The following is a 16,604-nucleotide window of genomic DNA, read 5'->3' on the forward strand; positions in this document are numbered from 1 at the left end:
TCTGGATTCCAGCTCCAGTGTATGACAGCATACATGTGGATGTCAGCGGGAAGGTGATGGATTTTCTGTGCATATAAAACGCATTTATGTACAGTATGTATGTGCGCGTGTGTGTGTGTGTGTGTGTGTGTGCGCCTGCTGTGTGAGGCCAAAGGCAAGATGAAAGGAAATGACCCTTGGCGGCCTGCACTTCCCATCCCTGCCCGCAATCCCAACTCCACCCTATGCATTCCCTCCCTGAGCAGACAAAAAAGGCTGTTGATATGGGGGTATCACACACACACACACACAATGCCCAAAGGAAACCCCTTTTCCTGTCGCGTCTTCTCATCACCAACACAGTCATAAAAGCACACACACCCATGCGAGCACACGAACACAAAGATATGCCAAATATGGGATTCTCAATTAGAAATTACCCCTGTGACATACACAGGGAAAGGATGTCCCTAAGATCCAATCAGTGTTCATTGAGAATAAGGTGACACAGGATGCATGATTGTGCAAAGCTCTGTCGACATTGTCAAGTTCACACTACTGGCTCTGCCAATTGTAATGCATGGAGGGGGGGGGGGAAATCAGCTAGAGGGCCCCACCACAGACGATTCTGTGAGGTGGAGTTCAAGTATGTCACTGTGATATTACGGATGCACAATATTACGACTCCCATTACACTGGCCAAGACACAGACACCACCCCTGACCCCACATAGTCCCAATCAGCTGAGAAAACAAGCAAAGCGAAATAAAGCCTTAAACCTCAAATAAATCGAATAAAGTGCTACGTTACCAACGTTAGGGAGCAAATTAACTCAATATGCGTCTGGAAAAAATGTCTACACGTCAATCAGCAAGACATCATTGAAAGCCTCTTGACTCAAAACTGACCGATCAATACAAATACTCTAGACATTACATTACATTTCTAGATGCCACACATTTTATCTTTACTGCCTTTAAAGATGAGGGTCAAATGGGAATTGATTTCATACCGAGTGATCTTGTCTTCCTCCAGACTGCTCGTCTGATCCAAGGTTGGGCAAGTGACTGCTTGTCTGGTGGTGATTTCTGATCAATACTAGACTATCGATTCCAGCCTTGCTTATATGCTTTTGTCCCGATTCGATTCTTCCACGATACGTGGGTGCCGATTCGATTTGTAGTGCGGTTTTCTTTATCGCGATTCTGGAAGTATTGGGATTCGATAGTATTGAGTAATATATCATGAAACATTTCTAAAAACTAATTGTTTTCTAAGAAGAATGCACGTCACATGTCAGTCAGTCTTGACATTTATTTCTTTTGTAAAGAAGAACATAACATGTATTTTCTGCATTTTCTGCTTTCGCTCTGTTTAGCTGGATACGGATATGATGACGTCACTGTTAGGGTTAGGCATCGTTTGGATTTTAACGATTCTGATTCCAATTCTTCCTTTCGATTCCGGTTCTTATCGATTCCGATTCTTTGGAGGGGTGGAGTTGAAACGGGTCACATGCCACAAATGAGAGGAAAGTTTTATTTTGAGTCAATGGAGGTTTGCAGTTTTACCGCTTTTTCCAACTTAAAATAAAGCCAAACTAGAGCACCGCTTACTGCGCTCCATGGCTGCAACACAACAAGCGCCTGGCCGCTACGGAAACCAAAACTTGCACATATTAAATTGGGAAGTGATGATAGGATATCAAACCAAATCCTCTAAACGATTCCAATAAAGAAACGATTTCGATGGAATCGTAATTTTTGAACCGATTCCAAGTAGGAATCGGTTCTCGATGCCCAACACTAGTCGCCGTCGGTGGTACCGTATAAACAAAAAATATGTAGGTCAATCATTGGTTGGAAGAAAAAAATAACTAAATATCTCACGATTCTAGGGAAAAGAATCTATTCTAAAACAGTCACAAAAAAAAAAAAAAGAAGAAAATCACGATACATACAATTTTTATATTTATTTATTATATATATATATATATATATATATATATATATATATATATATATATATATATATATATATATATATATATATATATATATATAAAAACATGGGGAAAAACCAATACATGTAGCCCCTATGACACTGCAATGGAAATAGGTTTTGGGCAATCAATAGATGCAAGGATAATACAATTTGCATTTTACAGTTGGTATCCACTACACAACGGCTCTGAAAAAACACCAGTGCATATTAATAAAAAAAACACTGTTTTAAAATAATGTCTCATAGCCTATAAAGCAGGGAGGACCCAATACAAACACTAACCACCATCTATTCTTAGAGAAACTGTGCCATTTACACACACACACACACACACACACACACACACACACACACACACACACACACACACACACACACACACACACACACACACACACACACACACACACACACACACACACACACACACACACACACACACACACACACACACACACACACACACACACACCAAAGAGTGGAGAAAGGGGTAGTCATAATACCATTTGTCATCTTTCTCTAGGGACGGAAGACAGATGACACCAAGCTGCTGGCGGAACCCTGGGGACGCATCCATTAACCCGGCTCTTAGAAAGATCCAGCTTATCTCAATGATGTCCACTTTCCCTACCGCCTCTTTCCCCTATTTCTTCCTGTTTCGGTGCAGCATCACTGTGGTTCACATCACTTCTGCTTCCTCTAATCTCTCCTAGAGCTGGGCAATATAATCGATATTATTCCGATATCGTGATACGAGAATAAATATTGTCTTAGATTTGGGATATCGTAATATGGCATAAGTGTTGTCTTATCCTGGTTTTAAAGGCTGTATTACAGTAAAGTGAACTTACCAGACTGTTGTAACTACCTTTACCCACTTTATATCCACATTACTGATAATTATTTATAAAAAATATCATTGTGTACAATATCGTTGCGGTATCGGTAGAGGTATTTGGTCAAAAATATCGTGATATTTGATTTTCTCCATATCGCCCAGCCCTAATATCTCCATCCCCAAAACAAGGGAAGAAACCCTGAGGAATAGGCTAAGCTCATGCTCCAGTCTAGCTAAGTGCACTTCAGCTACCCTTGTATCATCCATCACAGCCTGGTAAATTACATTGACTCACTGACGCAAATGGAGTGGGCTTGGCATACTTGCGATAAACATCATGCCCCCAAAAAAAAAAAAAAAAAAAGGTGGGGGATCCAATAAGCCCATAGGTCAATCTGTTCTCCTTTTCTTTTGTTGAGGGTTTGTTTTCACTCGTCTTGGACAGCATGCATTTTGCAGAAAGAAAGAAAATAAGAGGTTACACACTCATCTGAAACTCCAGTGTCACTCTGTGTGCCAGGGAAATGACCGCAGATTGTGGCCTCTATACACTTGGTTTGAGTGACCTTGCACTGCCCCACCCCGGGTAATTCCTTCGTACGCAAGTTGGTGTTTACCCAGAGTAAATCACACTGGAAGGCAAAATGTTATGACTGACAAACTAGCTGCAGAGTATGTTGAGCGAGACCGACACCTCAGGTAGGGTGCTTTCCTCTTCGTTGATCTGCGTGCGGTCAAATGACACGTAGCTCCAGACCTCCGACCTGCCAATCACTTGTCAGCCAGCTGGATGAAGCTCGCTGAGCTGCTGTCTAAACCCTCCTGTGCCCACTGAGGAAGCAGATGGAATACGCCACTGAGCATTCCAAGCAGCCATCTTTCACAAACAAGAAATCACTGCCATAGTGCAGGTACAATCACAGTCTGTCTAACAAGTGCTAAATTTGGTCAGGGGGGTGGGAGAGAGAGCAGTAGGGAACTTGGCACATACAGTTGGACAAAAGGTGAATGGAATATTGGACAAGAAGAAGTGGATCACCCAAGGTGGTCTCCTGCGGGCTCATAAACCACCTCCTTCAGACCTCTCACATGCAGTCAAACTTGATAACGGGCAAAGAAACCGCTTAAGGAGAGGCTGAAAAGACTAGTTTCGAATTGCAGATACTGGCATCTGAAGCACTCTTTCACAGAAGTGGTGAGAGTCCTCCTCCAAACCAGCAGCTGCCAGAGCCAACATGGCAAACAGTCATGTTTTACGACGTGTTGTTCCTTAATGTATTATTTAGGGTTTCTTTGGACCAGCCAGCTCTCATTTAAGTTTGTTTTGTTTAAGCGAGGAATTCCTTGTGACAGCACTTTGCACACAACCATTTCTTTCACGCCCGCACAGAGATAAATTGCCAGTGAGAAAAATACAGCCGCTGCACAAAGCCTGAACTCTTGACAGCATAAACATAAGGCCACATTTTTATACATGGTCTAATTGTATGTTAGCTATAAATCACGATAGTGGGGAACACTATACTATCCATCTTTCAAAAGCCTCTGCAGAAAAGTAGCCTAATGACAGTAAAGCCATAAACCAGGAATCTAATTGTAGTCACTTTGTTCTTATGGTGACATTCTTTCCCGTCTTTATTATTTACGCCCCTCCTGTATAAATTTTTACTTTCTGCTGCTAGGATTCACTTCTACCTTAACTCTCTTCTTATCCATCACAAATATGTGGTAATCCACCCGCTTTTACCATTATTAATTGAGAGAAAACAAGCATTTTCAACAGGATTACCAGTCATTTGTACTGGGAGCTGAGTGCTTTTTGGTCTTTTGCAAAAGGCAATGTTTTTGGCATCTGAATGGTTCTTTTTGTCCCGAAGGCAGACTGGGCAGGGTCAGAGGTCACCCAACTGCCTGCTCCCACAGTACCTCTGCTGTCTGCCTGGATATGTGCCAGCCAAATGCTGTCATGTTTGGACAATGGTCCAGCTTTCCAATGACTGACTCATGACAGCTTCATCACGTTAACCAATGATGTAATGCCTTGATCTTTGGGCATGAAGGCCATCACTGTTAGACTTTGAATAATACCAGAACAATTTCATCTCATAGTGCAACTATTTTGACATGCTGTAATGCACAATTTTTCCATGATAGAAGACACCTTAAGGTTTAAGACATATGTGATGCAAAAGTACAAAAGGGTCCTTTTTTTTAACCACAATGAATCCAGGTGTGTGAACAGTAAAAGGGGTATACAGACTGACATAGAATAGTAATGGGATGGTAAAACAAAGGAAAGGGCCTTGCTCTTTTTCCAGATGCTTCCATTCGAAAGGTTTATGTATTCCAGTTGCTATTATATTGGCGATATGGGGACTTCACTCCACAGAGTGCAACTTCCGCTGTACAATTGACATAATAATTTATCACCATTCCTTATCCCGCCGTTCAAAAGAAAACTCTCAAAAAGTACCGATCTTTTCAGGAGAGACTTTTCAGAATGAGTTCCTTCTTTGCTGACCACAGACTGAACCCAAGACTAAGTCCTCAATCTTTTCCAGGTGTAAGGATGTCCCTTCTTAAAATCCATTCAAAACCATGTAAATCAAGGCGTTTACATCCATCAAAAGCATTGCACATGTCCATGTATGGTGAAGCATGTCTGGGAAGCGCAACTAAAAAGTTTAGTCCAATTCTAAACCTATCCTGACTCTATTGTACCTTCACACCACACACACACACACACACACACACGGTAATGGCTGTCACAGTATCTCTATAAAAACATCTGGGAGTCATCTGTTCTGCAAAAAAAAGGCCCCCTGTGAACAGGTGCGTGTTAGCGTCCATGACCTGACGCCCTTGTTCTTGACCCTTGACCTCTTGTTATGGCCAGGCAACTCTTTGAACCCAGTGGCACCATGGGACACAGATGGTTCTGTCTGAACAGCCAAGGTCACGTTACCTTAGACTGAGGGCGCCGGCAATCGGTAATCAGAGCATTTGTTGTTCCCCGCAGCCAGAATTGCAGGTCAGAGCTTCAAACAAAACAGGCTGTGCCCAGGCAGCTATGATGATGAGCTTATGTCATAATGTGCAGAAACAAGCAAAGTCACAGCTGTAATTACGCACTTGCATAATGATGTAACAACAAAAGCAATAACTGATCAAACCTTTGAAGCCACTAACAAAAAAAAAAAAAAAAACATTCTGGCATCTCTTAAAAGATTGTATCACAAACCAGAGGAATAAAAATAGCCCATCAACTTTATTCTCAAACCCTTTGAGTCCGGCTTGACCATAATGGTTCCAACCAACTCAGCTAAACCCACAGTTTACTCTGAGTGACGCTGCTGAAAATAAATGACATTGACCATTTTTTCTTAATCCCTCCCTTTCTTGGTAGATGTAATGCTTAGAATGATGGCTTTGCTGTTGTTGTTTTTTTTTTGCAGTGCACTACACTGAATGAGCTCTCCAGAAAAGGACAAAATAACAAACCCTTCCTGTTTATCTCTACAGTAGGTCAGAGCAGCCTGTTCTGAGCCACTGTCCATTCCAATACAAACCCTGTGGTTATCACGGCTTAATGTTGAAGGAAACAAGTTTCCAATAGTTGATGGGGAAAACGGTATCTTTAAGAATGAAACCACAAAAATCACATCACATCCACAGAACACCTTTAGCCACATCAACGGATCCATGAGATCGAGAATGTAGCAAATTTAAAGGATTCCCCCTACAATCGTGCAGCATGTGTGCGTAGAAAACTTGCCAAATAACAGTCGACCCTCGACCTATCAACATCACTTGAGCACACGTGCCTTGTGTTCCATCCAACCACACAGCGAGTTTGTCTGTCCAGCTGCCTTTTATATGATGGAAAGAGTCAGACATGTTATGACAATGATTTACTATCCCCCAACGTTAAAGAGCCCTTTGCCACATCCTGTTCCCCAGCTGAGAAGGGGCTCCCTAAAAGTTACTCAGTGGTGTCACCAGTGGATTATGCTGATGTCCCCCAGGTCAAGACATTCCTGCGGTGGCTGAGACGAACATACCGAGGCAAAAGATCCTTGAAATGCATACTAAATCGGGGCTGGATCAGGACTACTCAGAGAGCTTGATGTCGACTCCTCCCCACCGTCAACATTACTTGCACTTCAAAATCATCCAGAACCTAATCTTAACTTTAATCTTTTTCACTCCAGTCCCTCCCGTCTATGTTACAGTGCACAAAGAGATATCACGGCTGCAGAATAATCAACCACATTTGGCAATGTGCTACAGTACACTGCTCAACTGTGTACAATGAATGCAGATAGAGCACTCAAAGAATACTTGGATAATTCAGATTTAGTTGGAACAACTTGGAAGATATTTGAGTAGTTTTGGGTCATCTTTGCCATTGGTGGCATTTCCAGGTCTCAGCAATTAATTTGGTAGGTACAATGTTATAACAACCGATAGAAAGTATGGCCAAAGCTATGAAAATAAACTGAAGTTGTTATAAACTTACTATCCTTTACACTACTGTATGTGTAAGATAATGAGTGAATGAGCTGGTGAGACAATGTAAATACATATAGCACCATGCAGTGTGGACTGGTGTTGGGGGAGCTGAGGTGGAGGGGAGTGTTGTTGAAGGGGCCCATTGTGTCCCGATTACCCGCAAGAGGGGTAACTGATGGTGTTGATTAAAGCCAGCTGATCCCAGGGTAGGCTCCTGGAGCGGCAGACACACGCCCAGCACCATGTGCCCCTGATACCCATCTGGCTTCACACACACACACACACACACACACACACACACACACACACACGTCAGTCCTGCATGCTTGTTACCAGCCACGACAGAGTGCGTCTGGTATTGTTCTTACCTTGTGAGTCTGTGCGTATGTGTCATTTAGGCAAAATGTTGCCCTGGAGATACCTACTCTAGCAGGAACTACCCCAGGAGCGGTTTCGAGTGATTTTGCCAGGTGTTTATACGTCTGCCTGTGGACCTGTGATTTTGCCACCGCAATAGTGGTACAACCGTGCAAGATGCAGTCACAAATAGTGTTGGGTACTGTGACCCAGTGCTAATATGGCACCGGTGCCTAAACGACCGGTATCTACTGGACAAGTGGCACCGCGGATTTTGGTGCCTCATTTCGGTGCCATTGAAATGCCTGCTCTTCTCTCTGATGCTCCGAAACGGACGTTAGAGGCAACAGAAACATTGCTGCATGTGACGCTAGTTAACACCACTTGACAGCAGGTAACGTTAGCTAGCAGCTGGATTAAACGCGGTTAAAATGATGACATCTAATGTTAAACAGTGTAAAGTGGGACTGTATTTCACTGTAGAGGATTCAACACCAGGACGTAACAGTCTGAAAAACAACACAGACGGTGCATTCACTGAAACAGGTAGCCTAAGCCTTGTGGTGCATTCAAAGTTATTGTAAATACCCCTTTTCCCATCTAGTGGTTGTTTTTGTCCTTTAACAGCAATTTACTGGTGAAATAAGTTATCGTTATTACATTATTTATAAATCATTTAATTTCGACCATATGGCCTTAGCAATAAACAAGCAGTTCTTTAATGTCGCCGACTGTCGTGTGCTAGCCTGACAAGCCAGACCCACATCAAGATGTTGGGTCTGGGAACTCACCATTGGCAGGGCTCAATCCGAGGGGCGGGATAAACGGTTGTCTTTCAAATTCCCTCCGCACGCAATAGGATAGCGCTACAACCAACCAGAGCAACGAAGAAGGTAGCGGAGCTAGTTGATAAATTAAACTTTTGCCGTATCCGGTGGGCAAAACTCCGAACACATCTTCCTTTTTTAAGAAAGACTTCAGTGCCGTTCTTTGTTCTTTTCTCAAAGAAAAGCTTAACTCCAAGTCTTCCAGAAGACCACTGTTCCCAGCAGCAGCAGCAGCCATAAGCCCGCCCACCAACTCTATACACGATGTGATTGGCCTGACCAGAGATTGGTTTTTCCAGCTCGCAAGCCAACGGAGAGTGCCTAGACCCCCCTGGCTGCAAATTACATTTGCTGCCGCTAGGGTGCGTCTAGGCTTTCTAGGCCTAGTTGTGTGCTCCTTTTTTATATTATTATTTTTTTAACTTTTCTTCTCTCTTTTTTTAAAAGTATCGGTTCAGGCACTGGCCCAGTTTTTAAAGTATCGTAGCAGCACCGGTATCGGAAAAAACCCCAAACGATACCCAACCCTAGTCACAAAACTTAAAAAGTGTTAGTTGAGATCAGAATGAAGGTCACGGCCGGTGTGATCCCATCGCAAGATGGTCTCTAGTTCATGTTCTGCTGCTTGTGAAATTAAGCTAACAAACAAGAATCTCTCCTCATAAGAGGCTTGGTGAGCTAGTGCTCATCAGCTGAAATCTAACCCCTTTGCTCTGACAAACACAAATGTACAAAGGTTTGTATTGCTACACTAATGACAACATTCAATTGATTACATTAATGCCTGAAGCTGAATCCCAGCTGCCCTTTGAAAAAGTAAAGGACATAACTGCGGCCATGTGTAGCATCCAATTAGCGAGATTGAAGAAAATATTATAGGCATCACTTTCTCACTATACACTATTTATTTTAATGTAGTGCGGATGTTCCCTTACCCATACTTCAAAAATGCATAGCGTTGCAGAAATGTGTGCGCAGGTTATGAGTGAAGAAAAGTTGTCCCATTTGGTGGCCTCCACAGGATGAAAACCTGCTCCGAAATAAAAAAGCCTTGACCCCTGTAGTACAAATCTGGGTTAATCACATCTGCACTGGCGGCGTACAATCAACACACATTGTTCAGATTACAAGCTATTTAAGTTAAACGGTCAGGTTGGGCCTCAAGTTGTTGTCCCATTGCATGCAGCAACAAAAATATGGGTCAGCATTCTTTTCCCCTGCAGCTTTTCCTCTCTCTGCATCTTACTTTCCTTCGTAGAACAATGAGTCTGCCGTTTTTTTTTTTTTCCTCCTCCCGAGACAGTAGCACTGTAGTGAGAACTGGCATGGTGCACAAAGACAGTTAACACGCCTGCCCTCTGAGATGCAGGACGTGATATGAAAGAGAACTCTGTGACCTTGCCTCACAACTTCACCTCTTTCTTTTAAAACACAGCCTGAAGCATCCATTTCAATAATCATGAGCATTGATTGTTGAGACTGGGATGAAAAGGAAGAAGGGAGCAGATCAATGAGAGAACAGGGAAAAGGGCTCAAAAGCAACTTCATGCTCTTCCTCTGTCAACAGCCTCCTTGGAGTGGCACCATTTCTTAGGGGAGCCAAAAATGGCTTACTCAGCTTTGGCCTAGTGTTCTAGTTTTACCGGAGACAACGGTGAAAAAAGGAAGCCAAGCCAAGCTGGAGAGGTGTCTGCAACCGTTGGCCAAAGTGGAATACCACAGCTAAAAATACATGACAGCAAAAAGTACTGACAATTGATATACCATTACATTTGAAGTTTTTGAGTAGAAGTGGATTCTAATGAAAAAAAGGAAGAGAAGATAAGTCTGGGAAATGTATTGCACCACTGACCAGTAGCCAAAAGCATGAGACAGATTTATGATCAGCGTCTGTTTTTATACTTTGTCAACTGTGTTATAAGTGTGTGTGTGTGTGTGTGTGTCTGTGTGTGTGTGTTCAAATGTACGCGACAAATGAATCACAGCAGGGCTTCTTCCCTCCATTCTGTTTCATGGGCCAGACCAGCAGGCCTCTGATCAGCAGATCCATTTCCTCTTCCTCAAGCTCTTGGATGGAATTTCAGGAAGGCAAGGTAATGACGGGTAGGGTGTGAGAGTGTGCTATATGCGAGTGTAGGTTTATATATGGTGGAAGTGGAGGATGTGCGACCAGCAGTGAATCTAATCTTATGTTGCATGGCACTATACGAGACATCTACTTTTTACAAACCATTTCTCCCTTGCTTCCTTTCATTTTCTTCCAAATACCTGTGAGGAGGCATGGGCTGTCCGGACCTCAAAGATTTTGTTGATCTCTGGCTTAAAAAGGTGGAAAAGGACCAGTTAGAAAAATAAGGCCTCCATTTGCTTATGTGGCTCCTGCTCCAGAGGACTGTGGGAGCACCATCTGAGGGGTAAGATTTCCTGCCTCGCGTTGCTGCGTTCCCCAAACATCGCCCGGTTTATGTACTGCGACCCGTTGTCAAGACAACCTGGCAGTAAATCAGGGCCCAGCACAAGAGTGGTGGTGATTCACGAAAGGGGAAGAGTGAGAAAGGCAAGGCGGTTTTAGAAACAGGCATGAAACGTTTCTCAAAAAATTTATCGTTTTTTTAAAAGCAAGATGATCCAGATGAGATACTGTGAAATACATTAAATATCCCTTTTAATCTTTAAACTTGGAGTATATGTACATCATGCTATTATTGTATTGCAGACTGTTTACAACATGGCAATGCCTTATTGGTGGATAGGCAAGTGCTTTGCCTTTACATTTACTTAACAGGAGGTCCAAATTGGAAAATCTCATTTAATTCTCATTGACTAATTGGATTTGAGTCATTATTACAGCAAGGTCTTCAAGTTAATAAACACAGCTCAACTTATGTCCAAATGTCACTTCCTTCTGGCTCTTGGTATCCCACAACCACAAACAAAAAAAAACATCCATATTCCTTACATATTAAAAGCTCATATTTGTGCCATTGTAACAGCCCCAATCACTCTGGCAAGAAATTGTGCATTTAAGGGATTTTGTTTGTCAGCGCAGCAGGATAGTGAATGTGTATATGGGTTGATATAGCAGCATTAAATGTCTGCACCAAGGGTCCAATCGGTCTGCCTAATTACCTTTAATCCACCCCCCACAGTAATCCCAGTAGATGTGGTCAAGGGTACGGTTACAGTCCGGTAGCATCACTGCGCTGGACCCCCCCCCGCCCCCATTTCACCTCTTTCTCTCGGATGATCACGAATGTCTGTCTCCTCACGCTACATGGCACAGCTTATCCCCGCGTGCTGCTGGACAATGTGAAGGTAGGGGGTAAAGAGAGGGGGAGTGATTGTGATGATGGAGACCGGACTTTAAAAAGCAATTTTTTAGAGGGATAACTGCCTGAAGATATATTGTAGGCCCTGATGCCACATAAAAATGGGCACTCGAGCCAAGCCGTTCATTCAGATGAGGCAGAGAGAAAATATATCAGCCTCAAGTAACTTAAATGCAGGCCAATTCCTCTGTGGCTAAAATAGTCAGATGGTTTGGCACACACAGCACTGGCTCATGGGTTATCTCTCCATCACTGCATTGCTGACAGGATGGACCTTTCAACACACATGTGCACACAGACAGACATTTCTGCAGAGCTTTTCGCTTTCTAGATCTGCATTTTTTTTCTCATGTTGACATTTGAAAAAGCAAACCCGTGTCCTTTAACTGCACACAACAATTAGTTAGTGGAGTTAGAAGAGAGCTACATAACCCCAGTAGCAGAGTATGCATGGAAGTGAATACACTCTTAAGCCTACTACACACCGAGCCGATAATCGGCCGTCAGACAGTCTGGTGAGGTCAGTGACTCGAGTCTGTTCGGTGTGTTCCGTGCCGTCGTCCATCCAAGGGGCCGTCGTTCTCCATTTTGGCCGATTTGTCATGGATAATCGGCGGGGCGGGCACTGCCAGCAGTCGGACTCAAATGACCCATCTGATTGGTAGAGCGCTAACCCGGAAACGGGGAGCGGAATGAGCGTGACTAGAGTCTCTCAAAATCTGACGAAAATCTTTTGAACTGACCTTTGTTGAACTGAAAAGAAGACAGATTCAGCAACTGCATGGACTATTTCTCTCTTAAAATGTTTTCAGAAACACGTTTCGGTGAACTATTTTAGTCAAATATGAGATCGTATTCTGAACAAGCCGCCATGACAGTCTGTCTTTGAATTTCTGGAGAAACCGGACCCACGTGACGGGTTCGTCCAATCAGCTGCCGGTTTTCATTTTTGGGCGACAATACAAATTAACGCTGCCTGCTGTTATGGAGACGTATTACGTCTCGTCGCTTTGGTGTCTTCAGAGGCACTTTTTTGACCAACTCGGGGAGACTGATCAGTCCAACTGCCTTTTCTGCCGAAGGTCAGCCGTCTGGTCGGTGTGTCTCGACCTTAAATGACTAATTTGTCAATGGCTGGACTGAAACGAACTTGCATCACATGCCATCTGGCACAGTCAGTGATGATACTTCAAATGAAAGGAAGCTGAACCCTGCTTCATTTTTCCAACCCCATGTGATTAAACGAGTTTGCCCCACCACAAACAAATATAAACAACCCCTTATGAACACAATGCACATAGATACTGAAACTACCAAAAATAACTCGCACTCCACGGTTGCTAGGACATGGCTGGGTCATTTGAGTTTCCCCTGCTGGATCCTGGCGTTTGTTTACCCCCACACTTCCTGAATGCTGATGGCAGATAGTCTCCGGGTTTATACGAGTGGAAGGAGAAGAAAAACAGCACACTGCTCTGAGAGGCTGCTGCACGATGCAGAGGAGAAAGAGGGAGATTTGGGGGGGGGGGCAGTATCCCAGTAACCAAGGGAACAGCACCAAGGAGGTCACCTGATGTCCACATGTGATATTTACCACAAGGGAGTGATGGAGTGTATATCAGAGGAGGATGGCAACCGTTTTAACAGGCTTCCTCCCCATCACTCCATCTGCAAAACTTTAAAAATGGAAAGAAGACCCAAATCCTACACGGGAACCTGCGTTTTACATCAGTATTGATCAGAGAGAGAGAGAGATGAGAAGAGGAACTTTTTGAGAATTATGGTTTCACAAGAAAAACAGGATGTCATAAGGGAGGATTAGGGGTTGGCTTTACAGGTCAATGCAAGAACAACAGAAGTAAAGGGTGGAAGGGATGGCCTGGTAGTGCTTACGGATGATGAAGAACACCCACAGACGCTAAATCTGGGGAAAGGACACAGTTGATCACACAGCAAAAATAAACGCCCTGCTTTTTAATCAGTCCATTTGAAGTGCATTGCCAGCCCAAAACCTGGGCGTGATCAATCTGACGCACCGGAGGGATACAAGCAAAAGGCCCCATTTCAAGACAGACCCCCTATTCATACGGCCTCTAAATGCTTTAGTTGTTACCAACCACGCCGTTTGTCACTTGGCGAAAAGGAGTTTTTGAAAAGAACTTGCCGGGGATAAAGGATCTATGGCTCGGGTCCACTGTTCAGATGGTGTTTATCTGTTTAGTTACTCTATGGCAAAAAGACAGAACCATTTGTTATCGCTCCTGGATCCCTAACTGCATTCACCAAATCCACGTCAAAGCTCAAAAACACAATGAGATGACACTTAGCTCAGATGATTCATTCAAGGCTGGGAGAGAGCCTGTAGAACGCAGTAAAAGTGCCTGTCACAGCGTTCTGTTCTACTTAAGAGCTTTTAACAGCACCATGAAGTCATTACATGATTGGAAAGAAATGCATGGGAAGATGTAGAAGCCACATTTAGTAATCCAAAAGTCTTAGCAAGAATTATGAAGGTGTTCAGGTTTAAAAAATGTTGACCTGATTGTTTTGTTACTTAATGACGACTCTAAATTACACCTGCTTGGGAGACAGAAGAAAATTTGGCTAGCCGGCTCAACTGCAACCAAGAAAATGATAGCTCAGCGTTGGCTGGCTTCCCCTCCCCTCCACGCTTTGTATAAAACGGTGGTTGGAGTATTTTCTGGGCATAGTTATGCTTGAGCTCTCTACAGCAAGGATTAACAAAGCCAAATCATCGACTGTAGACCTATGGAAAAACGCAGCAGCACAAGTATCAGTCCTAATGACCTAAACATCACAAGAATTACAGGAGAGCGACTAGGCACGGTGTGATTTCGGTTTCTTTGTTTTTGTTTTCCTTGAGACCGCGAGGGTGGGGGGTGGGAGAGGGTCGTTGTTCTTGTTCAGTTGTATTTGTCTGTTCTGTATATAAAAATATAAATATAATAAAAAGTTGATCTTCAAAAAAATAATAATGTTTTACTGTTTAGTAAATGGCTTGGTTTTAAACTGAGTGAGATGACTGTGGAGGTTTTCCTACTGTACGTTTAAAACGCAGTTTTTCTCAGCTCAAAAAAAATGTATGGTTTCATGGCTTCTAAACCCTGCAGATGAGGACAGGTTAAGAATATTATGTTAGATTAGAGGGGGGGAAAAGATGGGTGAACGTGATGCATCTCCAGCTTAAATCTTGTTAAGATGCTCCAGCCTTAAATCACTTCAATAAAAACACATTTGCCACACCAGTAAAGTGAATTACAGTTGCTTAAATTGAATTGTGGATGGAGGCCGGAGGCTTGGTTATCCGACAGCCTGTCGTATCTTCAGTAAAGAATTACATGCCATTTATTTGCTGGTCACTGTAGAGTCAAACACAAGCAAGTCATTGTGAAATTAAAATTCTGAGAACTTGCAGCGGCACTACTGTAGTGCTTAAAGCTTTAGTGTGTAACTTTTTGTTATGGAGGTATGCACAGGAATGGGAGAGATGCAGAAAGAGAAGCAAAGATCAACAGGGGCTTGTAGCCTTCTTTAATTATAATATAATAATATTAATTATAATAAATAATATTGGCTAAATGACAAATTGAATTGGCTGCTTCTGAATCTTAAAGCTTTACTGCGTAACTTTTTGATATTAATGAACGTCCGTTACATTTAAGCCGTTGCCAAATGAGTTGCTACAAAGCTAATTAAGACTATCAGCTCCACACAACTCTCTCTGTATTTCTCAGTATGGCTGTGTTCAGAAGATTGTGGCGTCCGGTGACTTTCCCGCTCAGAAACTTGAGTGATGATAATTACCTCTTCTGAAGAGACCGTCATGTTTTTTTAATCCTCTGTGTCCTCCTTCGCTACTGTGTGGAGGAGGGGTGGGGTTGGCGCGCAATCACGGAAGGCTTGTGTCATGTGGACGCGTCAACAGTGTTGTCGTTACTTAGAATTCCTCATGCGGGCGACAGAAACTACGCACTATAGCTTTAAAAATGACGCCAAACCTGTATTTCAGGGGAATCCCATGATTCAAATGTGAAAATAAAACAGTAATAGTATCCAAATATGAAAATGGAAGAAAATGAAATGGCAACTGAAAGCATTAAAAAAAGGAAAACTGAAAGTCACAAACTAAATATACAAAGCCACAAACTTAGTTTAATGAGGCAATTCCCTCAGTCAAATGACATATACTGTACATGAACCAGAACATTCAGTCTCATTAACAAAACTGCAAACTCAAAAGCTATAAACTTTACCTATCTCAGGTTCAATATCCTTTGGAGCCAGGACATATTCTGCAAGAGTAGCCAAAGTAAACCAACCACAGCCTGGCCCATTCTCAAAACTGTGTGTCACATCAAGATCTATGTCTTGATCTCATCCACCCGTCTGAAGTGATTCATTGGTAGGGAGTGCTTTTTTGCCAGGCTTCTTTATCGCTGTGCTGAAAAGCTTGAAGGAGCTCCCCCTTCTGAAACGATAAACTGTGTTGTTGAGCTTGACTATAAGGGAAGGGGACCGGCCATACAAACAGCTTAGACAAGTGATTTGGGAGTCAAAGGACAGGGGACTTCTGCTAGCACTGCTCTCCGAGCCTGGAGCACCCCAAGGGAAAAGCCAGTCCAGAGAGCGGGGGACTCTCACGGATAGTTGAGAAATTTTCCCACAATTGAACACACAAACAGAGCCGCACAGGGCAGCGAAATGGACCCTTGTCCACCAAGGAGAAGGAGGGGAGGG

General features: G+C 43.1%; 1 protein-coding gene across 4 annotated transcripts in view; it reads right to left on the reverse strand.

Moving 5' to 3' along the window:
• daam2 (dishevelled associated activator of morphogenesis 2) overlaps positions 1-16,604 on the reverse strand; it is a 109,356-nt gene that overhangs the window by 85,800 nt on the left and 6,952 nt on the right. Inside the window, exon 1 of one of the 4 annotated variants that reach the window (XM_078277867.1) lies at positions 16,121-16,141. The exons of the other annotated variants lie outside the window; for them this stretch is intronic. The gene's annotated coding sequence lies outside the window, so the exon portion shown is untranslated. Of the gene's footprint in view, positions 1-16,120; positions 16,142-16,604 lie in introns of those variants that run through there. 4 annotated transcript variants of the gene reach the window in all.

Source organism: Sander vitreus, chromosome 20, assembly GCF_031162955.1.
Source record: "Sander vitreus isolate 19-12246 chromosome 20, sanVit1, whole genome shotgun sequence".
NCBI classification, from domain to species: Eukaryota; Metazoa; Chordata; class Actinopteri; order Perciformes; family Percidae; genus Sander; species Sander vitreus.